At 41.4% G+C, this 16,295-nt stretch overlaps 1 protein-coding gene across 1 annotated transcript in view; it reads right to left on the bottom strand.

Annotated features, from left to right (window-relative positions):
• The window catches only part of OSBPL6 (oxysterol binding protein like 6), a 203,472-nt gene extending 187,386 nt beyond the window's left edge, over positions 1-16,086 (bottom strand). Inside the window, exon 1 of the mRNA XM_023212452.1 lies at positions 15,890-16,086. The gene's annotated coding sequence lies outside the window, so the exon portion shown is untranslated. The remainder of the gene's footprint in view (positions 1-15,889) is intronic.
• Between the last annotated feature and the right edge of the window lie 209 nt (positions 16,087-16,295).

The following is a 16,295-nucleotide window of genomic DNA, read 5'->3' as shown; positions in this document are numbered from 1 at the left end:
CAAAACTCAATAGAAAAGCTGGAAAACTACCTCTCTGAAAACCTAGAAAAAAAAAAGAGGAAAAGGAAATAAGGTTGAGGAAATCTCCCAGAAAGTAGGGCCAGAAGATTAAAAACAAAGAAATATGACAGCAAACATAAGACAATTAAAGAACCAATGAATCTAGGAAGTCTAATACCCAAATAATCAGAATTTCAGAAAAAGAGAACAGAGAAAAGTGAGGGGAAGAAAGCATCAATAAAACTAATGAAGATGTTTCAGATCTTAAAGACACCAAAGATAGACAAAAGACTGAACATAAACAGAGAAAATACTACTAACTACCAGACAGAAAAACAAACTTAGGTTTTAGAATGGCTTTGGTCTTCTTAACAGTAACTTCAGAAGCTAGGGGGCAGTGGACTAAAGCCTTGAATATTCCAAAGGAAAATTATGCCCAACCTTGAATTTTAGGCCCAAACTATCAATTAAGAATGAGAATAGTGTAAAAATATTTATAGACATTTAAGATCTCAAAAACTTTACCCTCTCAGGAAGCTAACGGAGGATGTGCTACACTAAAAAGAAAGAAAGGGGAGGAAGGAAAGAAGGAAGAGAGGAAGGCAGGAAGGAAGGCAGGAAGGAAGGAAGGAAGGAAGGAGGGAGGGAGAAGGAGAAGGAGAAGGAGAAGGAAAAGGAAGCAAAGGAAAGGAAAGGAAAGGAAAAAGATGAGAGGGGAGGGGAAGGGAACAGAAGGGAGGGGAGGGGAGGGGAGGGGAGTGGAGGGAAGGGGAGGGAGGGACAGAGGGACAAGCAAAGAAGAGGAAAACACAAAGACAGAGAAAGCAGGAGATCCAATACAGGAGAGAGGTGTGTATTGACAATAAAAAAGGTTTAAGATCAAAACATAAGCAAATAAGTGTTTTGAAAGGATCTTGAGGGAGGCTATCAAATGTACACGAGATTTTTCTAAAGCTAAGTGACAACTGGTTTGAAAGAGTCTAATTTAAGAGGTAATAACTTCGAGCTAATTTTAAGAGTATTTTTTTTCTTTCTCAACTATTTGATGATAAGCAAGTATTAACCAAATTAATATTCTATTGGATGGCTTTCTTTTCTTTTCTTTTTTTATTTTTTAGACAGAGTCTCACTCTGCCACCCAGGCTGGAGTGCAGTGGTGCAATCTCGGCTCACTGCAACCTCCGCCTGCCGGGTTGAAGTGATTCTCGTGCCTCAGCCTCCCAAGTAGCTGGGACTACAGGCACGTGCCACCACGCCTGGCTAATTTTTTGTATTTTCATTAGAGACGGGGTTTCACTGTGTTGGCCAGGCTCGTCTCGAACTCCTGAACTCAGGTGATCCGCCCACCTTGGCCTCCCAAAGTGCTGGGATTACAGGCATGAGCCACCGTGCCCAGCCCGGCACTTTATTTCTAATAAAACTTTGCTATCTGTCACACTGGCACACAAGTTCTCTAACTCAGTCTCCATAATTTGGTTAATATTTGCTTATCATCAAATAGTTGAGAGAGAAAAAAATATTCTTAAAATTAGCTTGAAGTTATTACTTCTTAAATTAGACTTTCTCAAACCAGTTACTACCTAGCTTTAGAAAAGTTTCTTGTACATTTGATATCCTCCCTCAAGTTTCTTTCAAAACACCCTCTCCACCTCCATCTCCCACCCTCCTCCCCAAACACACACAGCAGCTCTAACTCCAGGTCAGCACACAAGAGGTTCTCATAGGTGACTTCCCCTGCATATTCATGGCATGCAGATGTCCCCAAATTTACTTCTGCAGGTATCTCCTGATGCAGATGTACTCATAGCTGGAAAAACCAACTGCAGTTGGCTGAAAAATACACACCAATCCCACCCTTAAAAAATATGTTCACTTCCTAATCCCCTGCGCTTGTAGATATTACCTTATACGGCTAAGAGAGAATATTATCATATATGACTCCCAAACATATGATTAAGTGAAGGATACTGAGAGGAGGTGCTTATCCTGGATAATCCAGGTGGGCCCTAAATACAATTACATGTATCCTTGTAAGACAGAGACACAGAGAGTTCTGACACAGACAAAAAAAGGAGAAGACACACACAGAGGAAAAGGGGATGTAAAATAAGACAGAGATTTTGAGTTATGTGGTCACGAGCTAAGGAACACCAAGGACCAGAACCACAGAGAATGAATTTGTGTTGTTTTAAGCCACTAAGTTTGTGGTAAGTTATTACAGTAGCCATGGGAAACCAGTATACCACTCTGCCACGGTAGCACTCACAGGTGCACCCACACAAGGCCACCTTTATAGGCAGGGACCCACTGGCTATCGCTTTCTCTTTAAAAACAAAACAAACAAACAAAAACCCCAGCACTTTGGAAGGCTGAGGTGGGAGGATCGCTTGAGTCCAGGACTTTGAGACCAGCCTGGGAAACACAGAAGACCTAAATTCTCTACTAAAAACAAAAACAGGCCGGGTGCGGTGGCTCACATCTGTAATCCCAGCACTTTGGGAGACTGAGGCGGGTGGATCCCCTGAGGTCAGGAGTTCAAGACCAGCCTGACCCATATGGTGAAACCCTATCTGTACTAAAAGTACAAAACTTAGCTGGGCGTGGTGGCAGGCGCCTGTAGTCCCATCTACTTGGGAGGCTGAGACAGGAGAATTGCTTGAACCTGGGAGGTGGAGGTTGCAGTAAGCCAAGATTGTGCCACTGAACTCTAGCCTGGGCAACACAGCAAGACTCTGTTTCAAAATAAAGACAAAACAAAACAAAACAAAACAAAAAACCCTCCTGTAAGAGAGAGTTCGTAAAGAGCTTACTAAAGCCTTTGGTAAGTAAACTAAACCCTATGATAAGTGATTCAACATAAATCTAATTTTCTATCCCTTTCTTCATCTCGAAAACCAAAGGCTCGATAATGATATCACTAAGTACACAGGTTACGTGACAGTGGCCTCATCATTTTGTGCTGACTTTCTGTCCCATTGGCCACTGTATAGAGAAGAAGATATTCAAGTAAGGACACTGTTTTTACTTTGCAGCCTGTGAATTCAGTCTCATTGCTACGTCATGCCTCATAATCCCTAACCACACAACTTTAAGTGCTATGTGGGTTCTCAGTTTCCTTTGTATTGGCACAGTATATGCTAGCTTTTTCACCACACATAAACCCGAGACAGGTCTTTTTTGTTTCATTCCACCTGTTGGAAAATACTTTAGTTCTTCACACAAGACAAAAATTAGATGCCAACTTTCTCAAAACAGCCAATAAGAGAAATCCTAATCACGTGGCTGTGTAATACAGTATTTAAAAAAAATTGTGGAAAAATTGGATGCATCATCTGATTAATCAGCGTATTAGGTAGCCTCGAGTAGTTGAAGGTTATGTACTAATTCAACTGTGACTAGATTTTAACAGTTTGAAATACCATTTTCAAAAAAGGCAAAATTAATACTTTTTTGCCCAGCCTTTGATATTTTCATAGCCAAGAGCCAAATGCTTCTAAAGTGTGACAAATGATCATTCTAATTAAACTGATCAAACACTTAGCTGTGCTGCTTAGTGATATAATGCCCTTAAGAGGATTAGACAAACAATTCTGGAAATATACAAATCTATCATATTTATTAATGAATTAGTGTTTCAATAAGTGACTACATGTAACTTCTCATTTGTCCAAGTCACTGACCTAAAAGTGACTTGGGCATATATATACTGGAAATATCTCCTATTATGCTGCTTGATTTTTTGTCCTCTGCACAGTGTTTGTGCTGAAAAGATCCTTCAGTAAAGTCCAGTTTGTCTATTGTTTCCTTTATCATGAGCACTCTTTATGTCCTGTTTAGGAAATCTTTGCTTATTTCCTTTTTCTAGAAGCTTTGTTGTTTTACCTTTCTCAGAACTACAATCTATCTGGAACTGTTATTAGAGATCCAGAACTTATCAGATCGGGTAGAATTCTAAGACTTCTTTCTCCCACATCACTTCTCACTGACATCATCTGGGGCTAACTACAGGCTCCCTTGTTTCTTTAAGGCCATTACAGTCATTGTCCACACCACAGAGAACTGAAGGCTGCTGAAGCTTCTCTTTTCTTCCCATCCACCAGCCTTCATCTTTGGCTTCCTCCCTTCCCTGTCTACTTAATCATGAGCCGCCGTCACTTCAACTTCTTTTTAGCACTCTCATTTCCCCCCAACTCACTCACTCAAACACAAATCCCAACTCTGGCAAGGAAAAGGCATTATGGGCCAGTTGGCTTTGGAGCTACAGGAAACTGGGTTTGAAATCTGATTATACAATTTACAAACTGCAGGAGCTTGGCAGTCAGTTGACGTTTCTATTTTCTCATCTGTGAAACTGAGAAAGGCTGGGCCTTACAGTGGGGGAAGGTGGGGTAGAGTGTGGAGGTAAAGGATTAACAATACCAACACCTTGTAGGCCTATTGTAAGGATGAGAAATAATGTTTGTTAAGACTCTGGTGCAGAGTAGGCACCAAATAAGTAAATGAATAGTAGCAAAAAAGAATCAATGAATCAATAAAACTGCTAGCCAACTCACTCAACTGCACTGATAGAGTAACTCTCCCTCTCAGGTGGGCTTCCAATGGTAAGCTCTTTCCCCTTCACCGCACGGGCTACGTTAACTTTTACCACAATCCCTCAAGACCTCCACTTCACTCCTCTGCCTGCCTCCTCACTTTCAACAGATATCTGGGGGACTTCTGCTTCTGGCCAAGATGAAGGACTGAATTTATCTTCCTGTTGGAGATAACCAAGAAGTGGACAAAACATACAAAGAAATAGTTTTCAAGATATTATCAGGCAACAAAAGACAGTGGTCCCCAAGAGAGAGGAAAGGAGTGAAGTGAGTCCTAAGAAAGACTACACTAGGTTACTGCCTTGAGTGAGTTTCCAGCAGTAGCACAGGGAGGGGGAACCCAGGCCCAGGGCAACAGACTTGAGCTGACAGTTCAGAAAATCCAAGGCAGCTGTAGTCCAAAGGAAAAGAGAGATCTTCACAGAGAGATTTCCAGAGATCTGCAGAGAGTTCCCCTCAAGAATTCAGTGAGGCCAGGCAGGGTGGCTCACACCTGTAATCCCAGCACTTTGGGAGGCTGAGGCAAGTGGATCACTTGAGGTCAGGTGTTTGAGACTGGCCTGGCCAACATGGTGTAACCTCCCCTCTCTACTAAAATACAAAAATTACCTTGGTGTCACGGCGTACACCCATAGTCCCAACTACTCGGGAGGCCAAGGCATGAGAAACGCTTGAACCTCGCAGGTGGAGGTTGCAGTGGGCAAAGATTGCGGCACTGCACTCCAGCCTGGGCAACAGAGTGAGATTCTGTCCAAAAAAAAAAAAGAAGAAAGAAAAGAAAAGAACTCAGTTAATTCATGCTCATAGGTATAAGGAAACCAAAGAGGCTTGAGAAAAAAACACTAGAATGCACTAGAGATGACAGAACAGTACCCACATTCACAGAATCAAGACCAGTCTGCTCCCACCTGCCAAACTAGAAAGTCTCATGATTCAACAGACATTGGGTACAGTATACAGAAGGGTCTTGCCCGGTTCGTGGAAATAATTAGCCTTAAATTGAGCACTATCTGGTCCCACTAAACAAATCTTAAAGCCAAGACCTTAAAAAGTCAAACTATTTACAAGTAAATTAATTGCATCACAGAACAAAGCTCAAGAACATTTACAGGAATGCAAAAATATCCAGCACCCAACAAGGTAAAATTCCCAATACTTAGCATCCAATGAAAAATTACCAGGCACATAAAGAAGCAGGGAAATACAACTCATGGTAAGGAGATCCTGACCCAGAGCTGTCACAAAGATTAGAATTAGCAGGCAAGAATATTAAAAACAGTTATAATTATATTCCATATGTTCGAAAAGTTAAGTAGAGATATGGAGATATTTTTAAAGACCCAAATAACACTTCTAGAGCTGAAAACTACAAAGTCACAAAGTCTGAAATTAAAAATACATCCTTGGATGAGATTAATACTGTAGACATTGCCAAAGAAAAGATTACTAAATGTAGGCCAGGCGCAGTGGTGTGAGCCTATAATCCCAGCTACTCAGGAAGCTGAGGTGGAAGGATAGCTTGAGCCCAAGAGTTCAAGTCTAGCCTGGGCAACATAGTCTCACCTCATAAACTAAGGTGAGACTCTACCTCAATTTAAAAAGAAAAAATTAAAAGAAACTAAGCGTAAAGACACAGCAATCGAAACTATCCAAAGTGAAACAGAGAAAAGAGACCTTTAAAAACTGAACGGAGCCTCAATGAGCTGTGAGACAACTTTAAGCAGCCTAATATACAGTACCTGGACTCCCCACAAAAGACAGAATAATGAAGAAAAAAACAGAAAAACCTATGTGAAGAAATAATAGCAGAAATTTGTTCAACTTTCTTGAAAATGAAAATCCCACAAACTCAAGATGCTCAGTGGCTCAAAGAGCTCAATGGCACAAGAGACATGAAGAAAACCACATCAAGGTACATCATGATCAAATTACTCAACACCAATGATAAAAATAATCTTTTTATTTCTTTTTTTTCTTTTTCTTTTTTTCTTTTTTCTTTTTGAGACAGAGTCTTGCTCTGTCACCCAAGGTGGAGTACAGTGGCACAACCTCAGTTTACTGCAACCTCGACCTCCCAGGTTCAAGTGATTATCCTGCCTCAGCCTCCTGAGTAGCTGGGGTTACAGGTGCCCACCACCACACCCAGCCAATTTTTGTATTTTTAGTAGAGACAGGGTTTCACCATGTTGGCCAGGCTGGGCTCATACTCCTGACCTCAAGTGATCTGCCACCTCAGCCTCCCAAATTGCTGGGATTACAGGCATCAGTCACAGCACTCGGCAGATAAAAAGAAATCTTAAAGCAGCCCGAGAAAAAGAGATACAATATGTACAAAGATAAGGATAACAGATTTCTCATTAAAAACAATGCAAACAAGAGGCTACATCTTTAAAGCACTGAAAAGAAAAATACAATCTACCTAGAATTTTATACCCAGTGGAAATATCTTCAAAATTGAAGGCAAAATAAAGACATTTTCAGACACACAGAAGTGAAAAAGTTATCACCATTGGAAATAAGAAATGTTAAAGGAAGTCCTTTTAAGCAGAAAGAAAATGATTTCAGATGGAAATATGGATCTGCAAAAAGGAATGAAAGGCACCATAAATGGTAAATACATGGTAAATACATAAGATTTTGTGAATTATCATTTACATATCTTTAAAAGATAACTTTTCAAACAAAAGCAGTACCAATATATTGCGGGGTTTATTACATAAATATGACAACAATAGCACAAAAGTCAGGAAGAGAAAAAACAAAGTATACTATTATAAGCTTCCAATACTATAAGTACTCACTGTAGTGTCAGATTGGAATGGCTGATTAAAAACTGACCCAAAGTCTACCTGGATTCTGCCATTCCCGAAAGGAACTATGAGTCTACTATGTGAGTTGATCTTAAAGCTGACATCATATCTGATAAAGCATTATAACTGCAGTTAACAAGCACATGTAAGAATGGTCATGGGAATACTAATTGTCAGGCACACTTCTCAGGTTGAAAACAAATGTTACAGGTCCCCATCAGTATTTTTTCTACATCTGTACATACATGTTTTCACAAATTAACTCTAGTGTGGACCATGTGCCAGGTCAGGATGATTTAGTGTCCAGGCATGTGATGGTCAGTACAGGTCTGGCACTGGCTTGGACACCTCATTCAACTCTCAGACACTCAGTTTCCTCATCTACAAAATTACTTCTAAGATACTTTCTGTGATTTGGGTAATGCTGGAAAGGCTAATGTTCTAGTTAAGTCTTGGATATGGAGTCACTAAGAAAATATGTCTCTTGCCGGGTGCCGTGACACACAAGTATAATCCCAGGTACTAAGGAGGCTGAAGCCAGGAGCTGGAGGCTGTAGTGCACCATGATCATGTCTGTGAATAGTCACTGCACTCTAGCCTGGGCAACGTAGTGAGACCCTCATCTCAGATAAATAAATACATAAATAAGAAAATACATCTCTTGATACAAAATATTCTCAAAGTAATCCCAAAAAAATCATTATATTGGAAAATGGCCATTTTTTCACGCTCAAGTTGTCATTTTGAGTTGATTCTATGAAAATCAGTTGCCTGCCAACTGCTAACTCCCAGCATTGCCCACCAATATTTTCTTTAGACAGAGTAATCATGATTCTTAATCTTCAAATCAGAAAGGTGAATTTAATCTTAATTCTAAATGAAATATTAATATACATTTGTAGAGTCTACAATTTCAGAAATATTTATTTGGGCCGGGCGCAGTGGCTCATGCCTATAATCCCAGCACTTTGGGAGGCTGAGGCGGGCGGATCACGAGGTCAGGAGATCAAGACCATCCTGGCTAAAAACCACGTCTCTACTAAAAATACAAAAAATTAGCCAGGCGTGGTGGTGGGCACCTGTAATCCAGTTGCTTGGGAGGCTGAGGCAGCAGAATGGCGTGAACCTGGGAGACAGAGCTTGCAGTGAGCTGAGATCATACCACTGCACTCCAGCCTGGGTGACAGTGCAAGACTCCGTTTCAAAAAAAAAAAAAAAAAAAAAATTATCTGGAATTCCTAAAGCATTTCTGGAAGTCCTAAAGAAAATCTGTTTTAGAAAGAAAATTTCAAGGAATTATAGAAAATAGCATTAAAATCAAGGAACACCCCTGTACAACACTCCATCACCATCCTCAAAAAGAGATTACTAATTTCTTATAATAGTAATCATCTATGCCAGCAGAGGAAAAAGGAAGAAAGTTACATCATGATTTGTGGGCAGTTTTTAGAAGTGTCTGAAGAACCAGGCACAGAGGCTTATACTTGTAATGCCAGCACTTTGGGAGGCCAAGACAGGAGAATCACTTGAGGTCAGGAGTTCAAGACCAGTCTGGCCAAAAAGGTGAAACCCCGTCTTTATTAAAAATATAAAAATTAGCCAGGCATGGTGACACACACCTGTAGTCCCAGCTACTGGAGAGGCTGAGGCAGAAGAATCACTTGAACCCGGGAGGCGCAGGTTGCAGTGAGCTGAGATTGTGCCACTGCACTCGGGCCTGGGTGACAGAGAGAGACTCCATCTGAAAAAAAAAAAAGTGTCTGAAGAAACAGAACCTTGCTTGCATTTAATTCATACGTTATTGGTTTGCATATAAATGTCAGATGGCCCATTTCAAAAACAAAAAGAGCAACCAAAAAGCTCCAGCACCTCCAACTTAAAGAAATGTGCTTTAATCTTTGTATATTTTATTGCTGGCTTTGAAAAATGTAATCCCTAAACCTCATTATTTCACAAAATTTGGCCAGCTCACAAAGAATAATTAGGCATTATTCTCGAAGAGTTTTTAAAAAATATTTCCTACACAGAGAAATAATTGTCAGTTAGCTACCCAATAATGGACATTTTGAGCCTCGAAGTGCAGCACCGCCTTATCCAAATATGTGTTTTCCTTCAAAGTTTAAAGGGAAAAAGCTTAAAGTTTTTTTCTCCAGTGTTCCGAAAGATTAGAATGTAAACACAAACCAAACAGAACTATAATTAGCATTTCAAATGGCAAACAATGTACAGTGTAATTTTATACGAATCAATTAACAAAAATTGTATATTTAACAACACTTACTGAATGTCCACTATGTACAAGGCTATGTGATGTGGGAGTTAAAAAGATGAATACATAGTTTTCTAGGTCTATGAAAAGCCCCTTAATAGCATTAGTTTTGGGGATTTAACAAATGAAAAAGAAAAAAAAAAAAAAAAAAACAACCCTTAATGGTTATCCTGCAGAGGCTCCCCATGACATTTGAGCAGTCACTTACAGGCAGCTAAAGGTTGAAGACTCAATATCTCAGAGAGCCAGGCAACCACAGGATTTGGCCCCAAACCTAAGCAATAAAATCAGTCAGTCTTCTAGAAAGACCCAGAAAAACACTTAGCAGTAAATACCCAAGCATTCCCTCAGAAGCAAATTAACAGAAATATTAAGTGTGTAGAAAGAGTAATGGTAGGGGTTTAAGGGGGAACAGAAGAGGACAGAAAATAATGTGAAATTTTATTTGTTGAAAGCAGAATTTCACAGTATAATCAAAATTTAAAACGCTGCCTTTGGATACTGACACAGGAAAGCTCTCATTTGATTTAAGAAAATTGATTTTTATGTGTATGTTTGTTTTAATCACCCATAGGGATTAATAATTTTGGTCATATTTTACTAACTGCCAGATAGTATTTATGCACTGAACATGGCAAAGCCTGAGTGAAGAATCCAGAACATCCGATGGATATATGATGCATCTAATTTCCTCTCAGAATATAACAAATGTACAAACTGTCATATCTAATAGTCACTAAACACCAACAATATACCCAAGGCCAACTGAGTTAGACAAAGTTGAATTTGAAAGAAATGTTCTATTTAAATGTTTATTACTTGTAAAACTGAGATCCAATTAAATTATCCTTGGTCATTTGAGCTATTGTACCTTCGGGGGTACTATTTCTGTAACAACAACTCCCTAACTTGCTGGCAATATGTGGTGAGTTTTTACTCTGGGCCAGAAGTTCACAGAATACTTGACACAACTGGAGAGTTAAGCCCTCATAATATGTCCACATTACAGATAGTACATCCACATTACAGACAAGGAAACCACCTTGGGCAGATTACTTAACCACTTTGTGCTGCAGTTCTCTTGTTTATTTAATTATTTATTTATTTATTTATTTTTGAGATGGAGTCTCACTGTCACCTAACCTGGAGTGCAGTGGTGCAATCTCGGCTCACTGCAACCTCTGCCTCCTGGGTTCAAGCGATTCTCCTGCCTCAGCCTCCTAAGTAGCTGGGACTATAGGTACACGCCCACCACTCCCAGCTAATTTTAATATTTTTAGTAGAGACTGGGTTTCACCATGTTGGCCAGGCTGGTCTCGAACACCTGACCTCAAGTGATCCACCCGCCTTGGCCTCCCAAAGTGCTGGGGCTACAGGCATGAGCTACTGCGCCCAGCCTCAAAGTTATTTTTAAAAGGTATAAGTTCAATAAGAAAGAAGCAGAGACTAACACGAATTGACACTTGTAACATCTCCAAAAACCTGAAAAATCTAACCAACTACTTAAAATCCGTTCATTCATTCCAAAAATATTTATTCAACACCCACCATGTGCTAGGTCCAGAGAATCCAGCACTAGCTAAGCTAGACATTATCAATGAGGAGCATGTTCTCACTTATTTGTGGGAGCTAAAAATTAAAACAATTGAACTCATAGAGATAGAAAGTAGAAGGATGGTTACCAGACGCTGGGAAGAGTAGTAGAGAAGTTAGGGGGGAAGTGGTTGGCTAATAGGTACAAAAAAAATAGAAACAATGAATAAATGAGCTGGGAGTGGTGGCTCATGCTTGTAATCCTAACACTTTGGGAGGCCGAGGCAGAAGGATCCCCTGAGCCCAGGAGGAGTTCAAGACCAGACTAGGCAACATAGGGAGACCCTGTCCCTTAAAAAAAAAAAAGGAAAAAAGAAACAATGAATAAGATCTAGTATTTGATAGCACAACAGGTGACTATAGTCAATAATAATTTAATTGTACATTTAAAAATAACTCAAAGAGTATAATTGGATTGTTTGTAACACAAAGGATAAATGCTGGAGATGATGGATACCCCATTTGCCCTGATGTGATTATTACACATTGTATATCTCACATACCCCCTAAATACATACACCTATTATGTATCCAAAAAAATTAAAAATTAAAAAAACCCTCTACATATAAAGCAGACACCATAATGCACATTTTCAAACATGAGCTTGGATATCTATTATCACATACTTGAGATGTTTAAACCTTACTAAAAGCTCCCACAGCAACTCCACTATTTTCTTAAAAAAAAAAAAAAAAAAATTTGGCTGGGCACAGTGGCTCAGGCCTGTAATCCCAGCACTTTGGGAGGCCGAGGTGGGCGGATCACGAGGTCAGGGGCTCAAGACCAGCCTGACCGATATGGTAAAACCCCATCTCTACTAAAAATACAAAAATTAATCGGCGTGATGGCACGCACCTGTAGTCCCATCTACTAGGGAGGCTGAGGCAAGAGCATTGCTTGAACCCAGGAGGTTGCAGTGAGCCAAAATTGCGCCACTGCATTCCAGCCTGGGTGACAGAGCGAGATTCTGTCTCAAAATAAATAAATAAATAAATAAATAAATAAATAAATAAATAAATAAATAAATAAATAAAATTGATGCTACACACCAAGATTCTTCATATTTCTTTTCATTATGGTCAAATACCTTTGACCCTCCTCTTCTTTTCTAGGACGGTAGTTTTAGTTTTTAAACCAATCCATTTCATTTTCTCCAAACTTGAGAACTCCCATCTCAATCAGCAGCCCCTCCTAACGAGAAGCCTTGGATCTCTCCTGGTAGCCCCCACCTGTCTGTTCCCTAAACTTACTGTATAAATGCTTTGAGTGGTTCACTGTTGGAAAATCTCTCATGGCTCCCTCAACTTCTGTTCAAATCATTTTCTAAGTCCACAACAGCCTTCTTCTCAGCATGACCACTTCCTGCTCAACCTTTTTGCAAATTTCTTCCATGAACTCTGGGAAACTCGTGCCTATGCACAGGGACTGCATCTTCATCTTTCAACTAATATCTTGTAGGCCTATTGTCTTGTGACAACTCTATTGTCCTTATTTTCTTTCTCCTTAGAGCCTTAAAATATAATCACTGGTCCATGCATGATCCTCTTTCCTTTTTTTAAATACAGCATCTGCCCCCATTCAAAGTTTCAATTACCCATGGTCAATGAGGTTCTGAGAATAGGTGAATATAGTGTAATAAGATAATTTGAAAGAGAGAGAAACCATATTTACATAACTTTTTATTACAGTATAGTGTTAAAAATTGTTCTGTTTATTATGATTGTTGTTAATCTCTTACTGTACCTAATTTATAAATTAAATTTTATCATAGGTATGTACCTATGGAAAAGAAGATATACATAGGGTTTGGCACCATGGGAGGTATCAGGCATCTATTGGGGAACTTGGAACATACTCACTTTGCACAATGATCACCTAGGAACTCACCACAAAACTGAAGGACTAGGTCATTATCAATAACTAACATCCGTGTGTGTTCCTCCCTACATGCTACCCTCTAGTCCATATAAAAGATAACTGCCATCCTAAGTTTTATGTTCATCATTCTCTTGCTTTCTAAAAAGATGTGTATTTCAACAGACACATATGCAAAACAGAAGTCCATGTTTGTATTTAGTGTTTGTATTTGATTGTTTCCCTGGCTTACGTAAATTAGTACAACCATTTGGGAATATAATTTGGCAATACTTAAGTTGAATATTCACATAACCTACAAACCAGCAATTTTATTCCTTGGTATTAACCCAAGAGAAACACTGGCACGTGTGCCCAGGAAACATGAATAATCAGAGCAACACTGCAATATTTCAAAAAATAACAAAATTAAAAAAAAAACAAATGGTCACTGAGAAGAGAAGAGAGAAACATACTGCGTTATAAGACACGTAATGGATTATTTTACTGCAGTGAATGTCAGTGAACTACAACTACATACAGTATGAATGAATCTAGAGATATAATATTGAGTGAGAAAAAAAAAAGTTCCAGAAGTCAATGGATAGTATGAGACCCTTTTCCCCCCAAGATTTAAAGTTTTAAACAAGTATCATAATTATGACCTAATCTTTGTAGCAAAACAACAAAATCCTTCTTTTGAGAATGTATGCCTTATCTTTCAAAACTATATTATCTTCTCTCTACTCCAACAGTTTCATGAGTAAAGTCACAAGAACTTTTATCTCCTTATGCAGTGTACCTAATCCAGTATCTGTGGTGATACTAAGACCTCCAACCACAAAGATTTCATCTTGGAAGGACTTTATTTTTCTCCTTTAAGTAAAGTTAACTTAACGTTAGAGCAATGTAGGAATAAGAAAACTTACATATGTGATTCTTGTAAAAGTCCAGCAGAACTACCTCATACTAAAGCCAAGAGTCACCTGACAAGTCATAGTAATCTGAAACTGAGGTATCGCCAAAGGTAATCCATCCACTGAATGTATAATGGCGTTATCAACATTGAAACCAAAAATATGAGCAAAACCAGGATTTTTAGGCTTTCTAAAAGCCTGAACTTTTAATTTCAAAATATTTCCTTTCTACCTTAAGAAAAATTATTTTTTAGGGAAAAAATATATGAACTCCAACTGCAAAAGAATAATAAGAATAAAATCTACCAATAAGGGCCTTTCCCAGAGAGGGCTATGCATTTTCTCTGTAAGTGATTATTGCTGAATTACACTGCAGCTTCCCTTCGACCTTGGGAACCCTGATCACTCTCAGAGTTACTGCGAGGTCTTCTGTTTCATTTATTATTAGTCTTTGTCTCTGCAATGCTGTAGCGTGTGATAGAAATATCAACGTTGTGAGCTTGCAGTACCCAAAACTGTAGAAATGTTTCCAAAAAATAAGCGGGGGATGAAAGAAGGAAAAGAAACAAAAACAAAACAAGAGGAAAACAAAGTTAATGGTATTAAGATGGGAAATTTCTCATTTTTACCTTGTGAAGACTACATTTCCTAATCAGCTTAGTGATATATAACCATTAGTACGCAATTTTTAAATTTAAGAAAAGATGTCCAAGAAAATTATTTAGAAAAAAAAATCACGACTGAATATAATAGACAATTGGTCAAACTTAGCCCAGCAATTTAAAAATGAAACTTCCTATAGAAAAAATCTTACAGGATTTTGTGTCCAGAAGAGAGAAATAATCTGGCAACCCAGTGGGTTCACTTAGTTTCGTGTCATTTGCTTCATGTCCATTATGTAATGCTTCCCCTAGCTTTAGGTCTCTATGTTTAAGCAACCGTTCAGGTATATCACAGGATTGTCGCAAAATCAGTATCTGGTTATAACTTTCAAAAACAGCTTAAAAGGTGCCTTGCAGATGTGTCTATATGCAGCAGAAGCTTTGGGGAGAAAATCTGCTGGTGTCATTACTTCTCCAGGCTTCCTCCCCAGGTCTCCCATTCCCTCCTCCCCCAGCATCCCCGGCGACACGATCTGCGGGCAGCTCCCGGCTTGATGCAGGGGAAGCACGTCTTGACTGCAATGCAAACCCTGTCCCGGTCTGAACCAGGGAAGGCAGACTTGGCCCTGGCCGGGGGTGTGGACGAAGGCTGCAGGGAGGGATGCAGGGGCGCCAGCAGCGGGTGGGCAGTGGTGCCCCGAGAGGGCAGTCCGCAGTGCACGCGCACAATAAAACCCAATGCACAACTTCCCCAGCCGCTCCTCTCGGCTTCCCGGATTCCCTGAAAGGTGCGGCGTAGGCGTTAGCTCGCGCGGGCGCGGGCGCTCTCACCCGCGCGGGTTCGGTTTTCCGCTGACAATTACATCAGTCCTCCCTACCCCTGCTTCAATCCCCAGGCAGCCTGCAGGGAGCAGGGGCGCCGGCCCGCGCGAGGGAACGCGAGCGCAAGTGGCAGGCAGCCGGAATTCCCTGGCAACGAGGGGGAGGGAGGGGGACCGCGCTACAGACGCCCCCTCCCATCCCGGCCGCGGGAATCGGCTGCCACCGCCGCCCCCACTTCCCTGTAGTCCGGGCTATCGGCCGGCGGCGCCTCCAGGGGGACGGCGATGCCCTGGGGGCCTGAAGCTGCGGCTGCCCACCCACGCGTCCCTCGGGGTCCTCGGCCAGCCGGAGGCGCACAATGCCCCCGGGCCGCGATGCGGGCACCGTGGCGCCCGCCCCGGGCAATCCCTTTGCAGCTAGGACACCTACCTGGAGGGCGAGCGGTGGTGCCGCGGGTTCTGCGGCGGCTGCGCGGCTGCGGCGGGAGGCAGGAGGCGGAGAGCCGGCCCCGGCAGGCGGACCGGAGCGCGGGCTAGCAGAGGAGAGGAGGAGGCACAGGCGCCGCCAGCACTGAGCGGCGATCTCCAGCACCGACAGCGGCGGCGGCGACCGTGCTGCGCCTCCAGTGGTCCGCGGCGCCGCAGCCCCTCCTATCCCACGGGCGGGGCGCGCTGGCGGGGCGGCGCTCCCGGCTCCCCGCCCCCGGCTCCCGCCCGTCCGCCCAGCTGGAGTGGAGCAGCCAGTGGCCGGGGCTCACGCAGCGCACCCACCCTACTGGGCGCCCCTCTCTGCGCCGCCAGATGGGCCGGGGATCCCGCACCCGGCGCCCTGCGCC

Source organism: Piliocolobus tephrosceles, chromosome 11 (genome assembly GCF_002776525.5).
Source record: "Piliocolobus tephrosceles isolate RC106 chromosome 11, ASM277652v3, whole genome shotgun sequence".
Classification (NCBI taxonomy): Eukaryota; Metazoa; Chordata; class Mammalia; order Primates; family Cercopithecidae; genus Piliocolobus; species Piliocolobus tephrosceles.
The sequence above is the reverse complement of the archived record's forward strand: the minus strand, read 5'-3'. Positions and strand labels throughout refer to the sequence as shown.